Source organism: Ambystoma mexicanum, unplaced genomic scaffold, assembly GCF_040938575.1.
Source record: "Ambystoma mexicanum isolate Mex_15411 unplaced genomic scaffold, UKY_AmexF1_1 Mex_scaf31, whole genome shotgun sequence".
Taxonomy (NCBI): domain Eukaryota; kingdom Metazoa; phylum Chordata; class Amphibia; order Caudata; family Ambystomatidae; genus Ambystoma; species Ambystoma mexicanum.
Window position 1 is genome coordinate 1279949 of NW_027182446.1, and position 22032 is coordinate 1301980.

General features: G+C 44.0%; 1 protein-coding gene across 1 annotated transcript in view; it reads left to right on the top strand.

Moving 5' to 3' along the window:
• The first annotated feature begins 6961 nt into the window (after positions 1-6961).
• The window catches only part of LOC138557990 (zinc finger protein 850-like), a 63783-nt gene continuing 48712 nt past the window's right edge, over positions 6962-22032 (top strand). Inside the window, exon 1 of the mRNA XM_069642642.1 lies at positions 6962-7260. The gene's annotated coding sequence lies outside the window, so the exon portion shown is untranslated. The remainder of the gene's footprint in view (positions 7261-22032) is intronic.

Sequence of the window (22032 nt, forward strand, 5' to 3'; positions counted from 1 at the left end):
ACACTAGAGAAGGTTTTGCATGACAGAAGCAAGCAATTGATGGATGCATTATGTGGCCATACATTGACACTGTTTAATACACTGCAGCACTCAAGATCCATGTCTGGGGCAGGCCACTCATCCAGTCCCGTTTTTATTTGCATTCTAATTTTCAGGTTATCTGTAAATGTTCTCCTCACTGCTTACTCCATGAGCCACCTGGGAATGGTTACAAGTGAGGTATGTTTCCCCCTTTGAATGGATCTTCTTATGACGCCCAAAATCCCATCCAAGAGGCTTTTCTAATGTTCATAAAAGTCACAGCTCGGAGAGGAACTTGTCTTCCATTTCATACGCTATTAAAATTTCTCACTAGGAGTGATTGTCTGACAGTGGCAAGGAGCAGACCTCTGAGCAAAGCTGTTCTTGCACTTTGTGCTCTGGTTCAGTTTCTCGGGAACGTGAACCATTTGATGTTTGTACAGGTCAGAGCCCAGAGTGAAGCTTTGCATGCAGTTTGTATGCTGTTTCTCTTCAGTGTGTGATGCCTGTACAGAGAACTGGGACTGAACCCTTTCTTGCACTGGTATGGTTTCACCCATGTATACAGCATCTGATGTGATGACAGCGGAGAGCTCTGAATGCAGCTTCCCTCACTCTCTGGTATGCAGCTTTTGATGCCTGCATAGATTAGAGCTGTATTTGAAGCTTTTCCTGCGCTTTGTGCATTGGTATGGCCTCCCCCCTGTATGGATCCTCTGATGTAATAAGAGATTTGAGCACCAAGTGAAAATGTTCTCACACACTGTGCACTGGTGTGGTACCTGCCCACCCTCCCCCACCCCCATATGCAACATACGAGTCCTGGACAAAGAAGAGCTCTGAGTGAAGGTTTATTCGCACTCCTGTTGGGGCAGACCCCCAATTAATTCTGTCAAAACTGAGTTCCCCACCTGAGGAACAAGTGCACTTTTTGTACGTAAAGCAAGGTTTATTGTAAACATATCCAGGGAGCACTTAGATGGTACTGTAGGACCAAACTAACCCAAGTCTCAGAAAATTACATCAGTTGATATATTTGTATACATTTTAGCAACAGTTGAAACACTCCAAGATATTTTATGACCACCCACCCCTCAAACATGATTGGACAAAACATTTACAAAGTACCACCATCTTTTGCCCAGTTCATTCTTTCTCATTGATCATTGACAATCTTTACTAACATCTTCTGATCATGTTCGAAATCTGCCTTTACTGGGGATTGGTCTGTGGTAGGTCGTGACATCATGGCACAATGAAACATTCACATACAACATTATTCATTACTTGGTAACAACTGGCCTAGAGCCCTTTAACCTTAAGTGTGATTGCACATGGTCAACTTGGATATCTTAGCAATACGAGGAAGGGCTCAACAAACAGGTTCTCTTTGAACTACTGATTGCGATCTCATCTGCCCCAGCATCCCTGTTCCTCTTTAGACATTCTAATTTATGCAACTAATACTCCAACATGTACACCCGCTAGTTTTACCCTGAGAAAACAATTGAACACCGGGCACCCTGGCCTTAGGCCCTATCTTTATTGCTGGCCCAAACTCCTCTGCACAACTTCAATGCAATGGGCAAGATTGCATCTGTTATTTGCGGAACTGTTAAGCCATAAACCATTATGTCCTGCTTGATGGTTGACCTTCTACTGGATTACTTATTCTTCCCCTATCAATCCCCAAGCAGAAGAAATTCAGCTGTGAGTCTTCATCCCAACTCCCCAGTCCTTCAGGGAACTGGGGACTTCCTTCACACTGACCTCAAGTGTAGCACATTCTAATGTAGTGCCAGTTACAGCCGCTGCCCGGGATTATCCGTTCTAAGAGGAATCACTGCTGCTGCCTGGGAATGCACATAACACGCTGTCCCGCCGTGCCTCATAGCAATAATTACCAGCACCTGACACGGAAGGTCAGCTCCCTTATGAACAACGATATGTGCACATGCTGCGTGCGCACATGCTTCCCACAGCATTAAGGAAATTGTAGTTCCTCGCCACCAGAGCAGTCTGGGCCCCAGCGCAAGACACCTCAAGGGCTTGTTAGCCTGCGCTTGGTGGCTCTGGCCACAGGAGACCCTAGATGTTGCCCCAAGTGCCCCCATCCACCTAACAATGGACCAAAATTAGATGTTCCTCAGGTGTTACAAGAAAGGCCACATAAAGGGTAGAGGAACTGCACACACCTCACCAGGCTGGAGGCAACTGCCTGTATGCGTTGTGTCCACAGGTCTAGACGTTATCTGGCAGAGCAGCCACACGTCGAGACATATATGCAATGAAAAGCAAGCAGCTGCAGTTCTCACTTGTGCCAACAGGCACTGTGCTATTGCCCATAAAACATGATCCCGTTGGGCTATGGGTGGTAAATCGAGCACAACCTTTGCTTGATCCCTTTGAGCAAAGTTATTTTTTCAAACAAAACATTAAAGAAGTGGGTTCCATTGTCGGATTATAAGATCTCACAAATTCCCCACTGCGGAAATGCCTCTCTCACCAGAAATCTCGCTGCCAATTTAGCATCAGCATGTACAAAGGGACCAACCTCAAGCCACCAGGAGAATGGACAAGCTACCATGGTTAAATATCTAAAATGACTGCACCGCATGATCATGTCCACGATAGTGATGTGGAGTACCTTGAATGGACCAGAGGGCCTGGGCAAGGCCCCCCATCTTTGACCCCATGGTATTTCTGGGATTGAACTCCTTGCACACTACACAATTCCTTATGAATCTATTTACATGTTCTTGTAAGTTAGGGATAAACCAGTCCTCCTGCATCGCCACTGCGGTTTGTTGTAGAGAAGTATACAATGGGTAGTGCAGAGCCAAAAGAGGCAGCTCTACAGGCATTACTATGTTCCCCGTCACCCCCTGTCTTCACAGCAAATCCGTGTGTTAGAGAACACATCTTTCCTTTTTCCAGAGCTCCTGTTCTTCTATAGGGGCTTCTCTTACATTTCTATAATCTAAAGCACCGGGACTGCAGTATATGAGGCTGGTAACCGAATGTGTTGGGACACGGGTTCCATGTACTGGAAAATGTAAATATGCTGCTTCCTTCACGGCCTTGTCTGCGACATCATTCACAAGAGCTATTGAACCTGTGCGGTTAGTATGGGCAATGTATTTAACTAAACCTATCTCTTCTGGCAAAGTTATTGCTTCAATTAATTGGGATAGCAGCGCAGCATGCTGGACAGGGAAGGTGTCACGCCTCCTAACCCCTCTTCTCTATAATCTTGATATCCGAGCATGGACAGTGGACGTGACATACTCGGAGCCAGAATAAATGGTGACTGCCTTCCCCTTACTAATTGCTAGTGTCTCTATGATTGCCACTAATTCCGCCGCTTGCATAGAGTATGAGAAGGCAACCATCTCTTCAATCTGACCATGTGTTCCCCATCCACAAGACCTATGACAGCTGCACCTGTGCCTCTCACCCATCTCCTGGTTGATGGGTGAAGTCCCAGCAACAAAAATCAACTTGAGCCCCTCCAGGGAATCCTCTTTCACATTCACCCTCTCTTCCTCTTCTCCCTCATACATGGCACAACCATGAACAATGTCTTCAGGCTGCAGTGGCTCGGCTACAAATGTTGAAGGATTCGGGAGGAATCGATGCATTTGACAAATGACCTCATATCCTGAAACACGAATGTGAAAAAATATCAAATGGCTTCTTGTAATTCAGGGTCAATAAAACCAGAGCATTGCTGATTGCAGCCTTGAGTTCCCACAAACAAGTCCCTGTTTCTTCTGACCACTCTATCGGACCATTCTTTTTTTATTGTATTATGTATGGTTCATTTCAAACCTTTCATACATTATCCATACACTTTAAAACTATTTTCATCATCTTCACAACCAAGAATTTCAAAGTTACTCTTCTTTAACATCCACCCGAATAATGTTACATTCTTTTTCAAACAAACAATCCATACAAAAAACAAGAGGTGGTAAAACGCAAACACAGGGATGATTACAAAAGCAGCCTATGGATATCCTAAAGCAGATGGCGCAGATCCTCCAGCCAGTCCCTTTCAATGGAAGATCCGCAGCACCTCTTACACAAATTTATGTATTTGTATGTCTGTGCAGTGTATGTTGTGATGCAGGGTTGGGGGGGTGTCGGGTTTGTATGGGTGTTTGTATTTGTATGTCTGTGCAGTGTATGTTGTGATGCGGGGGTGGGGGGTGTCGGGTCTGCCTGAGTGTTTGTTTTTGTGTGAAAGTGCAGTGTATGTTGTGATGCGGGTGTGGGGGGGTGTCGGGTCTGCCTGAGTGTTTATTTTTTTGTGAAAGTGCAGTGTATGTTGTGATGCGGGTGTGGGGGGGTGTCGGGTCTGCCTGAGTGTTTGTTTTTGTGTGAAAGTGCAGTGTATGTTGAGATGCAGGGGTGTCAGGTCTGACTGAGTGTTTTTGTGTGAAAGTGCAGTCTATGTTGTGATGCGGGTGTGGGGGAGTGTCAGCTCCGCCTGAGTGTTTGTGTGAAAATGCAGTGTATGTTGTGATGCGGGTGTGTCGGGTCTGCCTGAGTGTTTGTTTTTGTGTGAAAGAACAGTGTATGTTGTGATGCGGGTGTGGGGGGGTGTCGGGTCTGCCTGAGTGTTTGTTTTTTGTGTGAAAGTGCAGTGTATGTTGTCATGCGGGGGTGGAGTGGGGGTGGAGGGTCTGCCTGAGTGTTTGTTTTTGTGTGAAAGTGCAGTGTATGTTGTGATTCAGGGGTGGGTTTGGGGGAGGCGGGGTGGATGGTCTTCCTGAGTGTTTGTTTTTGTGTGAAAGTGCAGTGTATGTTGTGATGCGTGGGTGGAGTGGGGGGTGGAGGGTCTGCCTGAGTGTTTGTTTTTGTGTGAAAGTGCAGTGTCTGTTGTGATGCGGGGAGGAGTGTCGGGTCTGCCTGAGTGTTTGTTTTTGTGTGAAAGTGCAGTGAAAGTTGAGATGTGGGGGTGGGGTGTCGGGTCTGCCTGAGTGTTTGTTTTTGTGTGGAAGTGCAGTGTATATTGTGATGCGGGGGTGGGGGGAGTGTCTGGTCTGCCTGAGTGTTTTTTTTGTGTGAAAGTTGGGGGTTTGGTGTTTGGGCCTGTATGGGTGCATAGTGTATTGGTGTATACTTGTGAGTTTGTGTGCTGGGGTGGGGGTTCGGGTCTGTATGGGTGTATGGTGTACACTTATGAGTTTGTGTGCTGAGTGGGTGGTGGGGGGTTCGGGTGTTTATGGGTGCATGGTGTATGCTTCTGAGTTTGTGTGCTGAGTTGGTGGGGTGGGGGGTTTGGGTCTGTATGGGTGCATAGTGTTTTGGTGTACGCTTGTGAGTGTGTATGCTGAGTTGGGGGTTGGAGGTTCGGTCTGCATGGGTGCATGGTGTATGCATGTTAGTCTGTACGCCAGGGTGGGGTTTGGGGTCTGCATGGGTATATATGCATGGTGCATGCTTGGTGGCATGGGGCATAGTGTTTGGTTGGGGGTGGGGGCCATGGGGCATAGAGTTTGGTTTAGGGGTGGGTGACTTGGGGCATAATGTTTGGTTGGGGGAGCGGGCCATGGGGCATAGTGTTTGGTTGGGCAGTGGGGCCCATGGTGCATAGTGTTTGGTTGGGGAGTGGGGGTCATGGAGCATAGTGTTTGGTTGAGGGGTGGGAGCCATGGGGCATAGTGTTTGCTTGGGGGGTGAGGGCCATGGGGCATAGTGTTTGGTTGGGGTGGGGGCCATGGGGCATCGTGTCGCACTCCAAGAGTGAACCCAATAATAAAGCTAAAACAGGCACAGTTAGGAGACGTACATCCTTTGCTTTTTGAGGAAACCTGACTCACCGAAGGCCATACTCCATACATGCTAACCCTCCCGATTTAGGCGGGAGACTCCTGACTTTTTAGTGAGAAATATTGCTTTTTCTCACGTTCTCCCGCCTAAGATAATTCCAGCGCCAATACATTTCTATAAGAAAAACTATGCCTCCCGATTTTCTCTCTCAAAAGTCCCTCTTAGGTGGGCCTGAATGTTGGCATGTATGATACTCCTCTTGGGCAACCCAAACAGCAAAGTATATCAGTCCAAAATAACGGAATGTCCAATCAAGGGTCAATAAAATATATATATAATTTAAACAGACGATATGCAATAACTAAATAGAAATACATGATAACAAGGGAAAATGTGTAGTACAAAATGTAAGTTTGAAATACAAATAAAAATCGTTACACCTCAAAACATATTCTTTTTCCATGTGTTTAATAAAAATTGGGGGTTGAAAAAGCCTTTTTTCCACGCCACGCCCCGCCCCGCCCCGCCCCACCACGCCTATCACCCAACCCACATTTACTTTTCAGCCCACTACAGCCATCATGTCAAAATCAGTTGTGCATTCCTGGCTTAAATGCTGGGACCTGGAGGATGTGGGGCTGTTTCTGTACATGTCCTGGAGAGCAGTGTCTTAAACTCTGGACTTGTGCATTAGATTATATAATGGGTCTCTGAGGCTGAGGTGCTGCCTCTGTGCATGTCCCGGGGAGCAGTGTCTCATAGTCTGGACTTGTGCATTAGATTATATAATGGGTCTCTGAGGCTGTGGTGCTGCCTCTGTGCATGTCCCGGGGAGCAGTGTCTCAGGGTCTGGGTTTGTGCATTAGATAATATAATGGGTCTCTGAGGCTGAGGTGCTGCCTCTGTGCATGTCCTGGGGAGCAGTGTCTCATAGTCTGGACTTGTGCATTAGATTATATAATGGGTCATGAGGCTGTGGGGCTGCCTCTGGGGAGCAGTGTCTCAGGGTCTGGACTTGTGCATTAGATTATATAATGGGTCTCTGAGGCTGTGGGGCTGCCTCTGAGCATGTCGTGATGAGCAGTGTCTCATGCTGTGGGCTTGTGCATTAGATTATATATTGGGGCTCTGAGGCTGAGGTGCTGCCTCTGTGCATGTCCTGGGGAGCGGTGCCCGGTGCCTCAGGGTCTGGGCTTGTGCATTAGATTATATAATGGGTCTCTGAGGCTGTGGGGCTGCCTCTGTGCATGTCCTGGGGAGCAGTGTATTATGCTCGGGGTTTGCGCAGTACCTTGGACATGATTCCGATACAAGGCTCCCATATTTCGGATAAGCTCCTGTTTGTAGGAGTGCGTGTCTGGAGTCTGCACCCCGCCTTCTGCTCAGTTACAGCCCCAGAAACTCCTTCCAGCTGCAGGAAATCCCAGCTGAGAGAGGAAAGGCACATCAGCTCCTGATCAGGTGAGTGATGGGCTGTGCAAGGTGTGCTGTGGGATGGGCTGTACAGGGTGTTCTGTGTGATGGGCTGTGCAGGATTGTGCTGTGTGATGGGCTGTGCAAGGTGCGCTGTGTCATGGGCTGTGCAGGAGTGTGCTGCGTGATGGGTAGTGCTGAGTGTGCTGTGTGATGGGCTGTGCAGATTGTGCTATCGTGATGGGAGGATGTTGGGATACTCACTGGAAGATGAGTGTGCACGGAATTCATCCCAATATCACACACCTAGGGCACGGGTGTGTGATCTCCCCATTGAATAGCACACTTGCCACATTAGGAAACGCTGGGAACTATATTAATCTGTATTTGTTCGTCCAGCCCCCAATCTGGAGGATGGGGTCAATTATCTCCACAACGCGAGGGCATCTCAGGGGGCAAAGTTTGTTTTCCCAAGAAAGGGAGCAGAATAATGTTAATAGGACAAAGGAGGAAAGGGGGTGCTAGAGGCAGGAGGTGGGAGGTATATTGTATTTACATATATATTATCATTGTGACTTTTCACAGACACTCCTATCAGTAGGAAAATCGGACAGGAAAGGTCTTGTCATTTTTTCATACCTGTCAGAAATTGCTATCTGCAGGAAATGTACAAAATACAGATCCATGAAAATTTGACAGTGTAGGACAATCTGACAGCAAAGGTCAAGTCATTTTCTCGGAGTGTGGCGTGGGAGTGTGCAGTCTACTGCAGTCCTCCCTTCATTTCCTGGTTGCATTGTTGTTTTCTGGAGGCGGAGCAACGTCCTTGGCGTAAGCAGAAGGCTGCTTTAAAGTCTACCCCCTCCCTCCCCCCCCTACCGCGGCGCGGACACGGAGTGTGGCGTGGGAGTGTGCAGTCTGCGAAGGCGGTGAAGTCTGCGAAGGGAATGGACACCTTTTAAATGAACGTTGTTTGTTACATGCGGTTCGGCTGAATTGTGAACCTCCCTGGTCCTCTTTCAGCGAACTGTGTGGTTGGAACTGTGTGCCCCCAAGTACTGGAGATACAAAACCAAAGCCAATTGACATTAATGGCATATGGTGCTGCCTGTAGCCATTCTTTTTAAAAGACACCCTTTGGCTGCATTGTGAACATTGTGAACCAGTACCAGTGCTCCAGTGGCATTATGTTGAAAGGACTCTTCTACGCATTTAAAAACGTGCCGAGTGGGGGTCGAGCCTTCTAGTGACTGGTGCTGTGGGCAAAGGGTTAGGGGTGCTGGTATAGTCCCACCACCCTCCTCCATCTCATTACCCACTCTGTGTAGCCCTGCACCACACTGTAAGGTTGGAGCTCCCAATTTATCTGCAGTTGTAAAGTGATGACGCGCAAAGCAACGCTTCGTAGTGCCATCAATCACAATAAGCGTCATTCTACAGGAAATGAAACTAAACATGACTTAACAGAAAATACTAAGCACAATTTGCCCTCACAAGCAGAGGTGACCTTTTTTGGAGCTAAACCTTCCTAATCACCGCGTCACTCATCTATATCACTGGATGAGGTTCAAGAACATTCCCTCACACAGGCAATAGATAATAACAACTCTTTGTTGAAACTGGTGGTTAATTTGAAACGGGCGTCAATGGGTGGTGAACCATTGTTGCCAGGGACAAATAATCTTGAAGATGCCATTGATATTAATCTCTCGACACACCTGACCTGGTGGTTTTTGCATCACATTCCGAATCGGCTAGTACAGACGACTCTGTGAGTGATCGTGATAGTATCAATCGGAGTGACCTCTCTCGGAGCGAACAGACTGATCTTAAGGCTTCCATTGCCCTATTATCGACCAAGATGGACACTCAATCTGATACCCTGGCCCTTATATTGGAGGAACAGCGCCATAGTAAGAAACATATGCTGAAATTAATCTTATCACTTCCTCCATAAAAAATACAGAGCTTCAATTACTTAAGCAGAATTATGGGTAGCCCGCAGGGAGGTAAAAGCAGCCCACCATGTCGCTCAACAAAGATTCCGACTGACAAGAAAGGTCAAAACGATTCAAAAAGATCATTAATCCCCGAGAAGAGTAAGAAAATAAATTCGGTGGACTGGGATTTTGAGGAGGTACATATTCCCCCGCCGACGGAATTAAAAACGGCCCCCACGAACAAGTGCCAACCACACAATCTCCACTTATTCAATGAAAGTTGGAGAGTATAACAAAAATGTCAAAACATACCAAAACCTACGCTATCAAGAGTAGCTGTTGCAATAAGGGGACATTAATTTACAACCGTGCCACAGACGGTATCATACGTCAGACATATTTGAAGGGCCCGTTGAAAATTGGGGGGACAAGACCCTCTGGAATTTTTTTTTCCAGAGAAAGAGATTTCTAAAGAAGGGCATACAACTAGGGTGAAGGATGCCCCCGCTCCGGAATTAGTTTTCACTGAAGATTGGTCAGCTATGACAGAGAGGGTGCAAACTCAAATAAATCACATGACCCCAGAAGCCATGGGTATTAAGATTTCACTGCCTATTATACACCCTAATGCTTTAAAAGATGAGGGCACCTGGATTATTTTGGTGGCGAATGCTCAAACAACTGAAAGTACCTTTCTAAACAGGTCTACCCTTCTGTCTATCTTTAAACAACTGCCTTACCTGGAAGTAATTCAATCAGGCAATATCTTAAAAATGGAGCGTTGGTGGAGTTTGTGTCCCCTCTAATGGTGGCTCTCCTGAAAACACATACTGAGCAGCTGATGTACGCCAGTTACACCCTGATTGCCTGTAGAAAAATGCGAGGTCCTAATCAACGTGAAGAAAAACTACTTTCCGCTGGGGGCAGCCACGTAAATACGCAGTTGACGGAGCATGATGTGCTGAGAGCCTTGCAATCTCAGAGTTCCCAAGCACGTGAAAAAGCACCCACGACTGAATATTGGATACCATCGTGCCCATTTAATGGGGAAAACTGACCATTTGAACTAACATCTTGTTTATCCTGGAATACGCGGTGCATTAAACGTTTTTACATCGATGGCTGTCAAATATTATTTACATATGCTACTCCCTATAAGAAGGGTAGGCTAGCGGGGGCTCAGCAATAGGTGTAAAATCAAATCTGAAATGGACCTGCTTCCTAATGTGATGAAATCTGCAACTATTTGAATGGGTGTCCTGCAGTAGCCTCAAGCCACGTGAAGAAACCCTGGTTATAAATATGTATGACCCTCCTGGTGGTGTGCAAACCTGCAGAATTCAGAATATGGTGTTAGAGGCTATCTCTAATTGGTTTGAGCGAACACCTAATGGTCATGTCTTATTTGTGGGTGATTTTAATAAGAGAGATCTACATTTATTTTAAAATTCTTCAATTAGGAGTCCTAACTCTTGGTCAAGAATCATAGATTTCTTTGAGCTAAAGTTCTTGGAACTGCCTCATGATTCTGATTACGAATTGCAACATACTTGGTCGAATGGAATAGCAACATTTTTTGTCACGTGATGACTGATCCTGAGCTTGGCCTTTTATGTAGTTCTGTTTCTATCACTCACAATAAGTTAAGTGACCATGGTGTACTAAGTTGGACTATGAGGGTCAAAACAAGTTTCCCATCGGTGGGTAAATGCTCCAAGGTTATGGTTAACCATGCGGGCAATAGACTCCGGTGGGTACCTAGTAATATCAAATTTATAAACGGGTTTATATAGCAAAGTTCGTCTGATATGGAGGAGATATTGATTGCACTCGGATGGGATTTGGGAAATATGGTTATTGCCGCAATGCAATTGCCCAGAAATGCAAAGTTTGAAAGTAAAAGGAAAGTTAATGCAAAAAATCCAAACCACTGTGATCACATTATCTCGGAAAGAAGGAAACAATATCGCCAAGATTGTAAGGGGATTAGATCTAATGTCAGTGTTTATCCTCTTCAGAGATCAAAAATATTAATAAATCCGCCCACTAAGTATCGATATTGGCTTAAATTGTATAAATCTTCAATTGGAGGATCTAACTGGTTGAAAGTATTTCAGTGTTTAAAGATGCATAATACGGGCACATTTTGGCGCTGCTATAACTACCGTACGTCAATCTCACCGGTTGAAATAAACCCCATATCTAAGAGGTATGGTTGATATATATCCAAAGCCTTTACTACTCCTTGGAGAACTCTCACAGTGAGACTGGCTGAGACCGGCTGTTCCGTCAATTTCGAGTCCTCGTTTAGTGAGGAAAAGAAATGGAGTATACTGGGCGATGACATCAAGGAGGAGGATTTGGTTTGCCTTCTTGACAAAGTCAAAGCATCTAGGGCCCCCGCCCCTGATGGAATGCCAAACCTCGTTTTTAAGAGTGACAGCAATCTGTGGGCTAGGGTTTTGGGTGTCTTGTTTAAGTACATAGTACAGATGGCGGAGATCCATCATGGTCCTGATTTTTAAAAAAGGCGGAAGATTAGAATCATGAAATTACCGCCTTTTGGCCATGATGGACTCCAGCCAGAAACTGTCTGCCGATATTCTACTGGAGCAAGTGTCTAGTTGGTTGGAAGATAGGAATATCCTGAGTATATTCCAGACGGGTTTCCGAAAGAGATATACTACTATTACAAGTATGGCCACGCTACATTTTCTTATCCATGAAAGCACTAAAGGGGTTGGCAGACTCCATTGTTGCTATGTGGACTTCTCCAATGCTTTCAACTGTGTCTCAATACCTACATTATGGACCAAATTCAAAGAATGGGGTATCAACCCTCAATTGTTGTATTTCATATACAAATAAATCAATTGCTATTCGTTTTAGCTCTGAGGGCCAACATTCTGAATTTGTAGCAACAAATCTTGGCTACAAGCAAGGCTGTGCACTCTGCCCAATTCTATACAATGCTTACACAGCAGATATGGAAATAGCCTTGAAGTACGTACATAATTTCCCACCGAGAATAAATGTCATAGAAGCAGTCAGTGTGCTTTACGCCGATGATATTATCATCTTCGACCAAACAAAAATTGGGTTGCAGCGTACACTGAATGTGTTGTCTATTTATGCCAGGGAAAATTAAATGGTCATTAACAAAATAAAGACCAAGACGATGAGCCTTGGGGGGTCCCATAGAGCTGTAGAGAGATTTAAATGGCAGATGGAGACGACCTTTTTAGAAAGTGCCCAAGAGTTCCTCTACCTGGGTTTTCCTACAATGATTAGACCATCCGCATCATATTATGAGTCCTTTGGAAACCGTGGCTGGACATGAAAAATTACATAGAGCATCGTGGGGGGTGTAATATACAGGGATTTGTAGAGATTTCCGGGCCGAGCATTGCTCCCTCAGTATTGTATGCTCTAGAAGCCCTACCGCTGGCTCATGTCATTTGGCTGGAAAAACTTGAGGCCAAATTATTACGATCAATCAAAACCTTGCTAAAGGAGTACCAGTTGAGGCACAGAGATGTGAATATGTGAATATGTTCTCAGTTGATCAGTCCTCCAATGACTTACTGAAGTTGCTGGGTCAAAAGAGGCAAGGAGACTGTGAAAACCACGTTTAACCTTCACCAAAAGATATTTGTCAGAATTAGTATTATGTTTGGCGGTCTTTGAAACCTGCCCAGATTACGAAAGGGTTATTAAAAGCAAGGCACAGCAAATGGATGAATTGCATACATTGAAAAGATATAGGGAACACTCGCTCCAAAGGTTTCAGGGCGCAGTACCACATAGCTACCTAACCAAATGCTGTAGCCCAGAGTTGAGGCGTTTCACAATGCAGCTCCGTCTTAATATCTTGCAGACTAAAGAATATGTTAGTCACCGGCAAAGTGTTATAGCACAGGATGAACTTTGCAGGGGCTGTAATTTGGTGCCAGAGACCTCTGGACCCATATTGACCTCCTGTCCGGCTTTAATGGGGATACTACTAGAAAAGGGGATCTGGCAGATATGTCAGTTCATTGGAAAGCATTAGGGGAGATCAATGTTGAGCCACATTGCTGGGGGCGCAGTCAGTAGTGATACATTCTGCAGCCTTTTTCATCTGGAAATTGGTTTTGAATCTAAAAATTGATGAATAAGCACATGTCACACTTAACATGAATCTTTAAGGATGATGAAATGTACTTATGATTCTCGGTTATTATTAGAGTGTTTAATGAGTGTATGTCTGTTATATTGTAATTTTAGCTGTCGTGTTTTTACGGTAATCGTAAATGTATTTGTTTTTTTTAAGCAATGTGGATGCATTGTAGATGTTTCACTGTATAACTTGAGAATAGGTGATCTTTTTAAATGTGCTTAAAGTCTAAAAAATTAACTAGTGCACAATACATTTTTTTTTAAGTCATTTTCTCCGACCTATCAGAAATTCCTACCTGCAGGCAGATGTACAAAATACAGAGGTAGGAAAATTTGACAGTGTAGGAAAACCTGACAGCAAAGGTCTCTGCATTTTTTCCTACCCATCAGAAATTCCCACCTGCAGGAAAATGTAAAAAATACTGAGGTAGGAAAATTGGACAGGGTAGGAAAATATGACAGCAAAGGCCTGGGATAGAGAGTGGCATCGCTGGACCCACATGGGCATCCACTAATTAGAGGTGGGTGCTCTACCAGAGAGTTGTGCCCAATCGTAGACTACCAGGGACATCAATGAGGGTCCTGACATCTTCCAGAGGCTATATTTACCAGCGAGAATGGCAGCCATTGAACCCCTGACACAGACTGGGACCCCGAGCTCACAGACCCGTCATGGACGAACTATGGTGGCTCCATGTGAAAAAAGTGGGTGGGGCTTAAACCTTATTTTTACTCCAGTATATCATCCCCAGATGGATGCACTAGTTGAGCATTTTAATAAGACTCTCAAAAACAGTCCTCCAAAAGTTTGTGGAAGCCGATGAAAGGGACTGCGATATAATAATACCGTGGGCTCTCTTTGCATTAAGAAAAGCTTCCCAGTCCCTACGTTTCTCGCTATTTGAACTTCTATATGGACGTGAACCAAGGGACGTACTAGATATGCTTAGAGCGACCTGGGAAGAGAGGGAGGAAGCCGCATTACTTTTATCTCAGACAGCACAGAACATAAAGGAAGATAAGAAAATTGTTCGAGATCAAGTCCATTCCCACTTAGCCAAGAATATCGAAAGGCCATGCATGACCTGAAAACAGCTACTCGCTCCCTTTCCATAGGACAGAAAGTATTAGTGTTGCTCCCTACAAAACTGAAAATAAAATGCTGTACTGCGGCATGGTCCATACAAGGTCTTAGAACAGACTGGCCCATGTAATTGTAGGGCATCTAACCCAGATAGAAGACTCAATCTACCATATTTATAGTAAGCACGAGGTGTGTCAGCGGAATCAAAACTCAAGTTAAGGAGGAAACCGGCAAAGAGTCAGGGAGAGGGGCTCCTAAATTCAGAATCACAGATCAAACCACGCAAAAAAGAAAATAATTAGAAAACATAAATATTTTATTTAAATTTCATTTGTTTAAAACATAACATATTAAATCTTGTTTCGAGCTCATATCTAAATAGCAGCATTTTGTTGGTGAATAAAGTGCATAATCAAACAAAGTGCTTGTATAAAAACAAGACTGATAATTCACTCAGTGCTGGCTTCATGTTACCGAGCTGTCTGGACATCAAACCGGTTGAAGGCATCATCCGACTGATGGTCGGAGGCTGCGGCCACGTTTGACAATATAGGAAAAACCACAATTATTTAGACAAGGCAACAATGGTTCATTCTAACGCAAAAACTAAACAGGAGTGCCATACGTCGACTACTAAACTGTCATGACCTACTATATGCACTAGGTCTGACATGTAAACAGGAAATAGTTTCGATGGTGCAGAGCATCTAAGCTGTTTCACAGTCGATGCCCATCTTCTTCAGGACGGCGCACTCCCATCAGAATATTTGCCACTAGAAATTTAAATATATATAATATATATATAGGGCAATAATGCATTCGGCTATAAAGGTTTGTGCAAGCTAAATCCACAGTTTTGCCTAAAACATCGGAAAAAAGGAGTCAAGAAAAAAGACAAAAAAACAGTCAAACAAACCCGTAAATTATTATATCACAGACTAAAAAACTGAATCAATGACCAAAAAATAAATTATAATAAAAATGATCTGTGAATAACGAACAGGATGCCCGCCTCCCTCTGGAATTGTCCGGAAAACATCCTCCATACTTGAGAAAGGGAGAAAGAAGGTTTGACAATTAAATTATCGAATTTACCATCATCTCAACCTTAAGGCTGGTCGCTTTTTCACGAATGTAGATCCTGTGAAATGGATGAGGACCAACACAGCAAGTTCTCTACCAAGTAGAACTGCAGAAAACGAAAACAGGAACACGTTATAATAAAAGAGGGGTAGTGAATAACTAATAACCACTCCAAAAGACAGGGGTACACCATCAAGTGGCAGTCCTTCCCAATATGACAGTTAAATCAAGAAATAGTGCTCATCTGAGTAAAAGTGGACAGAAAGCAATGGAATTCAGTCTCAATGTTGTCTCGCGAACGACAATTGGCAATTAGGCGTCTGGAAAGGTGTATCCTACCAGGGCATAGTAATGTTCAACATTGTGTAATTTAACACGCTAATAGCTGTAATAGTATAAATAAACAGTGTAAGCAACCGATGTTTAGGGTTATCGACCAGCCCAATTGTAATTAAGTTATATTCCACAATGTTGCAAAAATTAGTTAAAGCAGTGAGACCACTGCAGCAACCACGAGAATTGCGGCATTTAAGAAACGCAGTAAAAAGAAGCAGCAACGGTTTCCCGATTATTGAGAAAGCATAGAGTACCACTAAAGTGTAGCCTGTAAAATGGTATCAAGCGTCTCAGCATGTAGCCGAGGTCGCTGCGGCCCATGTTGGGCTAAGCCAAAAGCGGCTGCCGGCAGGCGCAAGTTGCAAAAGCCACTGCAGCCGTGCCTGAGACTCAGCGTAAAGCTGAGCGCCTGTCCAATGCTTGAACAAACGCCCCCAGTGCCCCGGTTCTCATCATATAACTGAGCGCCTTGCAAGCACTAGAGGAACACCCCTGACATCCAGACTCACCGTAAGTATATTCGCCCGTAGTCCTGCATGCAAACTCTGCACTGGGGCCTGAACGGATCTCCCGCGAGACATCGGATGGAAACATTTAAATGAGCAAATGGGTGGGTCCTGACGTCCTGCGTCATATGTTTTTGCAGGGTTGCGGGTTTGCTTGTTTGCTGACGCGAGACGGGCCGATACCGGGCGCAGGAAGTCGCCAACTTTTATTGGGAAAGAGTGCCCTATCCAATACTACATAGTCTTGAGCCACAAGCCAGATTAGGTGAAAAAATAATAATTGCATCACCAACTCAGGGCGCAAGAACAGGGCCATAAACTATAAGAAATTGGACCCGACACATGAGTTAAGTGCAATCGCAAATTATGAATGGATATTGAGCGCCCAAACCTACAGTATTGCAGTGTGTCTGTAAATGCTGACAACTCAAAGCTAAAGAGAAAAGGAAAAAGCAACTGAAATTGAATGAAAATAAAATAGCAATGTACAAATATGTTGTATTTACAAACTACTGGAAGAGTGAACCCATCCAGAAATACAGTGTGTCTAGACTAGACGAATAGTGCAACCAAAAAGGTGGAGCAGAACAAGAAATTCAGTAAATGTGAATATAAATAAGAACGACAATAGATTTCTAATAGAAAAAAACTAGAAACAAAGTAGTCTAGCTGCGGAAGAAATTCTTCTAAATTTAAGCAAATGTAGAGGCAGTGGCAGCCCACTCTTCCTGTGAGTTCAGGCCCACTTTATGACTTTGAGTATTATAGATCCACCAGTTTTCACGAGTGGACAGTCTATTAGCCGAGGTGTGAGGATCAAAGACTCTTACGTGTTCCACAGCCCACCAACGTAAATCATCACAGCCGTGATGATGTTCTAAGAAGTGGAGTGCAAGGGGAGATGTAAGGTTGCCTGTGCGAATCCTAGACTTGTGTTCAGAAATTCTGAGTTTCACAGGTCTAGACGTCTTGCCAATATAGGTCTTATTGCAGGGACATGTAATCACATATATAACATTCTTGGAGTTACATGTTGTATGGTCCCTAAGGTTCCATACCCTGTTGTTAATATTCACAGTGGTGGTAGCTGTAGTTGACCCGCAGTGGCAACAATACCCACATGGAAAATGACCATGGACTTTGTTCATACCCCACATTTCAGTGATGGTTTTGGGTCCTGTTGGAAATGAGGACCTATCAGCCTTAGAAAGCCAGCTCTTGAGATTTTTACCTTTTCTTAAAGCAAACATGGGAGGAGTCAAATCTGAATGGTTCAACTGCAAAAGATGCCAATGCTTGCTAATTGCTTTCTTAATGACCGAATGATGGGTGTTATAAATCATTGCACAAACCATTCTTGACTGATTTGATTTGTCACGAGTATTCTTAGCTAAGAGAATCTCACGATGCTGGTGGCGTGCCCTCTTGCGGGATTGACGCAATATATGATGTGGATATCCTCGATCGACAAGTCTGCTTTCGATAATGTCGGCCTATTTGGAAAAGTCTTTTTTGTCCGTACAATTACGCCTTGCCCTTAAAAATTGGCCATAGGGAATGCTGACTCTTAAAGATTGGGGGTGGAAGCTTTCAAAGTGAAGGATGGTATTTCTGTCCGTGGTCTTATGATATAGATCTACTGCAATTGCCCCATCCTTAACTTTCAACAAAAGGTCCAAAAAGGGTATTGACATATTGTCAACAGTCATGGTGAAGCGAAGATGATCGTTCAATGAATTCATCCATGTAAGAAAAGTTTCATGATTACCCAAAGTTTTGTCTTCGGTAGAAGATAATAGATTGAAGGTAAGGGTTGGATTCATCGCAGATGGAAACCTTCTCAAAAGCCCACATAAATAGAGTGGCATAGTTTGGAGCAAATGAGGTTCCCATGGCGGTCCCCTTGATTTGTAAAAAGAAATCCTGCTTGAACCGAAAGTAGTTCTTTGTAAGTTCAATTTCTAAGAGGTCAATGAGGAATTCAGTAGGGACCTGCTGTGGGTCGCTTCTCATGTCCAAAAAGAATTTTATGATGGGAAGAGATTCTGACTGTGGAATGTTGGACTATAACGACCCCACGTCTAAAGTGATGAATAAGTTGGTGGCAATGTTGAAAGGTAGGCCCTCTAAATGTACAATGGCATCCGTTGTATCTGCCAAGTAGGTGGGAGTATCGGCAGCAAGAGGTTTGAGAAAGAAATCGAGATACTTGTCCAAAGGCTCTAAAATAGAGCTGCAATTCCTGGTGGATTCAATCTATCCTTGTGGATTTTAGGAAGGATATAGAAGAGTGGAGCTCTAGTGCCTTTAATGGTAAGTTATTGAAATTCCTTAGGGCTCAAAATGTTGATATCACGTGCCCGTGTAGCCAGGGAAAGGATCTCATCCTGTATGCTATCTGTCGGGTCTCCTCTGAGTTTCAGATAGAAAGAGGTATTATTAAGTTGTCTCATCACCTCAGAGTCATAGTACGTAGAGTCACAGACAACCACCCCTCCCCCTTTGTCAGCCTGCTTAATAATGATAGAAGAATCTTCTTTGAGTTTTTTAAGACATTCCCATTCCCTCTTAGAGAAATTGTATGACCTGTTGTGTTTGGCATCAGTAGGAATGGAAAAGATAGAGTGGAAATCCCTGAGTACTGACTGTTCAAAAATAACAGTTTCAGGAGAAACCATTTGGGAAGTCGGTGTAAATGTGGACTTCAAATGGAATGGAGTGTTGTTCTCTTCTAGCATCTCAGAATTACTTGTACCGAAGTAGTCTTTTAGGCGGACCTTCCAAAAAAGTTCCGGAGTTCTATTTCTAGGTCCATGTGACTAGGATTCTTCATAGGAATGAATGAAAAGCCCTTTTCTAAGATGTCAGTTTCCTGTGTAGAAAGAATGCGTTTGGAAATGTTATAGACGGCTGAAAAATTATTGTTAGGAGTGTTCACCGCCGGTAAGCCTTCCTCCTGGTTTGGAATACATTTTCTATGGGCAGAGGCCCTAGATCGGTTGGAGGAAAAGGAAGATTAGGTGGAGGGAACCCAGAATATGGGCCCTGAGGGACATACATGAGCATCTGAAGATATTGTTGAAATTGCCAATTTTGGCGTCCTCTTCGCCCCCTGTATTGGCCTCTATTCAATCTAACATATTAACATCTCAAAAGAATGGAAGGAAGATCCGGTAGAGACTTCTTTGGTAGTGATGGCCAGTCTGTTAACTGAGGAAGGGGAGAAACATAATCTAATACCATCTGACCGTCCTGTAGCCCAACATCATAACATCCATCCCACACTTTCTCGTCATCAAATCATAACACTTAAATCATCATTGAATCATCATTAAAATGTGTAACGTTTCCAATTTCATAAAAGAATAAGATCTTCCCCAGGATTTAGCTGCGCTCTGGAGCCATTTGCTCCTCACTTAAACGTTCTTTTAGAGCACGCAGAAAAGTTGTTAAAGCAAATAACACTGATTTGTTTGATCCGTCAAACATAGCTTTCCACCAGTCTTCCGCACTCAGTGATTGATGTTTGTTGATCATAGGACCGAAGATAGTTGTTCATTGGGGCTGGAGTGCAGGACAGGAAAGCGTTACATGTTTTAGCGTCTCCTTAGTTGCTCCACAAAGACGACATGTAAGATCTATGTTGGCAAACTGAGTCCAGGAACTTAGACGTTCCTTGGTTGCCAATGAGATGAGCTTAAATTGCATGTATAATAATCTTGCTTGTTGATCTGGAAAGCGATTTAAATAGGCTTGGAGCTGGCCATATGCTCTTGCTTTGCCAGGGACCTCATTCATTAGTTTTGATTTGGATCTTAAGTTACATGTATTAATCCAGTCTGTTCTCCAAAGCTTCCTCTTGGCCAGATCTGGATTTTCTATCAAAGTTTGTAAAGTAATTTTGGAAACTTTCATCACATCAAGACATTGGGCGTTCCATTTAAAAGGGATAGTATACTCCTTTGCCGTATCTAACTTGTGCAGTATTTGAAATTGTGGCACTGGAACCGGTAACGCTGTTTTTCTGAACAGGTTTAACAGGTTCCAGCATACTCTTGCTTGAATTGAGATGAGGCCCAGTTCGTAACATATGCAAACCGTTAATATTCCCTTAGGCAGATAAAGCACTCGAGTCCAAAATATGTTTTTGAGTGTGTTCCACAACTCGTAAGAACAACCAAAAGCATTCTCTGCACCGTAAATCAGTGCCAGCACCACCTTTTGTTTGAAAAAAGTGACAGTTTGCTTCAATGAGAAGTTACCATATTTTTTATTGATCATTGCAGCTTGGCATGCCAGCTGTCGACATTTGCTCTTCGTGCTCTCAATCCAAGGGGCATCGTTTCTACTAGCCCTGATCCTCATACCTAAATAGGTGGCGTTGTTTACAATCTTAAGAGCATCTTTGTCAAGGTGGCAGTTGAATTTTCTCCTTTTTCCACTGTTCCCAGTCAGTTTCTCCATCACCAATATTTCACATTTTTATTTGTTGATGCAGAGACCATTAGATGTTATATAGGTTTCAAGAATAGCGAGTTTTTCGCTGAAGCCCTATAGGGGTCAGATCTAAAAGAATAAGTTCATCTGCATAAACTAGATAGTCAATGTGGGAATCGTGAATTTTCAGTGGAAAAGTGTCAGCTCCGTTGAATACACCATTGACGTCGGATATAAACAAGTTGAAAGTAATGGCTGCCAAAGGGCATCCCTGTTTGACGCCTTTGTGTGTACTAATTGGCGTGGGTAACTTGCCTTTGGAGTCTAGTCTGATCCTTATTGAGGTGTCTGCGTGTAGCTCCCTGATTGCGTCCAACAAGCTGGGGGGACAGTTCCACTTGCTCAGTTTTTCCCACATCAGGTCTCGATTAATACTGTCAAAAGCCTGAGAAAGGTCAATTAGAGCCAAATAGACCTTGGTGTCAGTTCTTAATGCTTCCATCTTTAGCAACTTCAACAGTAGCAGGTTGAGTCCACACCCAACTCCCTTTACAAACCCTGCTTGTCTTGGGTCTACGTGATTGGTTTCCATAGACCATTTTAGCAGTTTCTTTTGTAGGAGAGTGTGTAAACCTTTCCTAACACGTCGAGAAGTGCTATAGGTCTGTAGTTTTTTGGATTGGTTCTGTCGCCCTTTTTAAAAATTGGGACCACCACGGCACTCTTCCACGATTTTGGAGTGGCACAGCTTTTAACAATTCTATCGAATAAGATTACACAAAAGTCTGCCCACAAGTCTGGGTTACGTTTGATGGTGTTGTTTGTGAGGCCGTCTGGGCCAGGTGCTCTTGAGTCACGCACGTTTTTAATTGCGTGTAGAATGTCTTCTCTCTGGAACACCAAGTCCCAGTGGTTCATAGCCGGGGCGTTCCAATCCTTGCTCCCTACATCCTTACGGAAAAGGTTTGTGTAGCACAGCACCCACTCAGCTTCTGGGACTGAATTGGCCTGTAAAGCATGTTGGGGAGCCAAGTTGTTATTTATTTATCAGTCTCCAGTAGTCAGAGGAGTTTTTATTTTCCAGTTCAGAATTGTTCTGTAACATATCAGCCTTATGCGCTTTGATCCAGTTCTTATATTTCTGCTTGATCACTCTTTTGCAGACATAAAAGGTGGTGTTATCGAGGCCTGCTAGCTTTCTTAGGTCGAGCCTCATTGTTCTTTTTCGCTGCAAAATTTGTAAGTCAAATTTATGTTTTGGAACAAACTCTTTGTT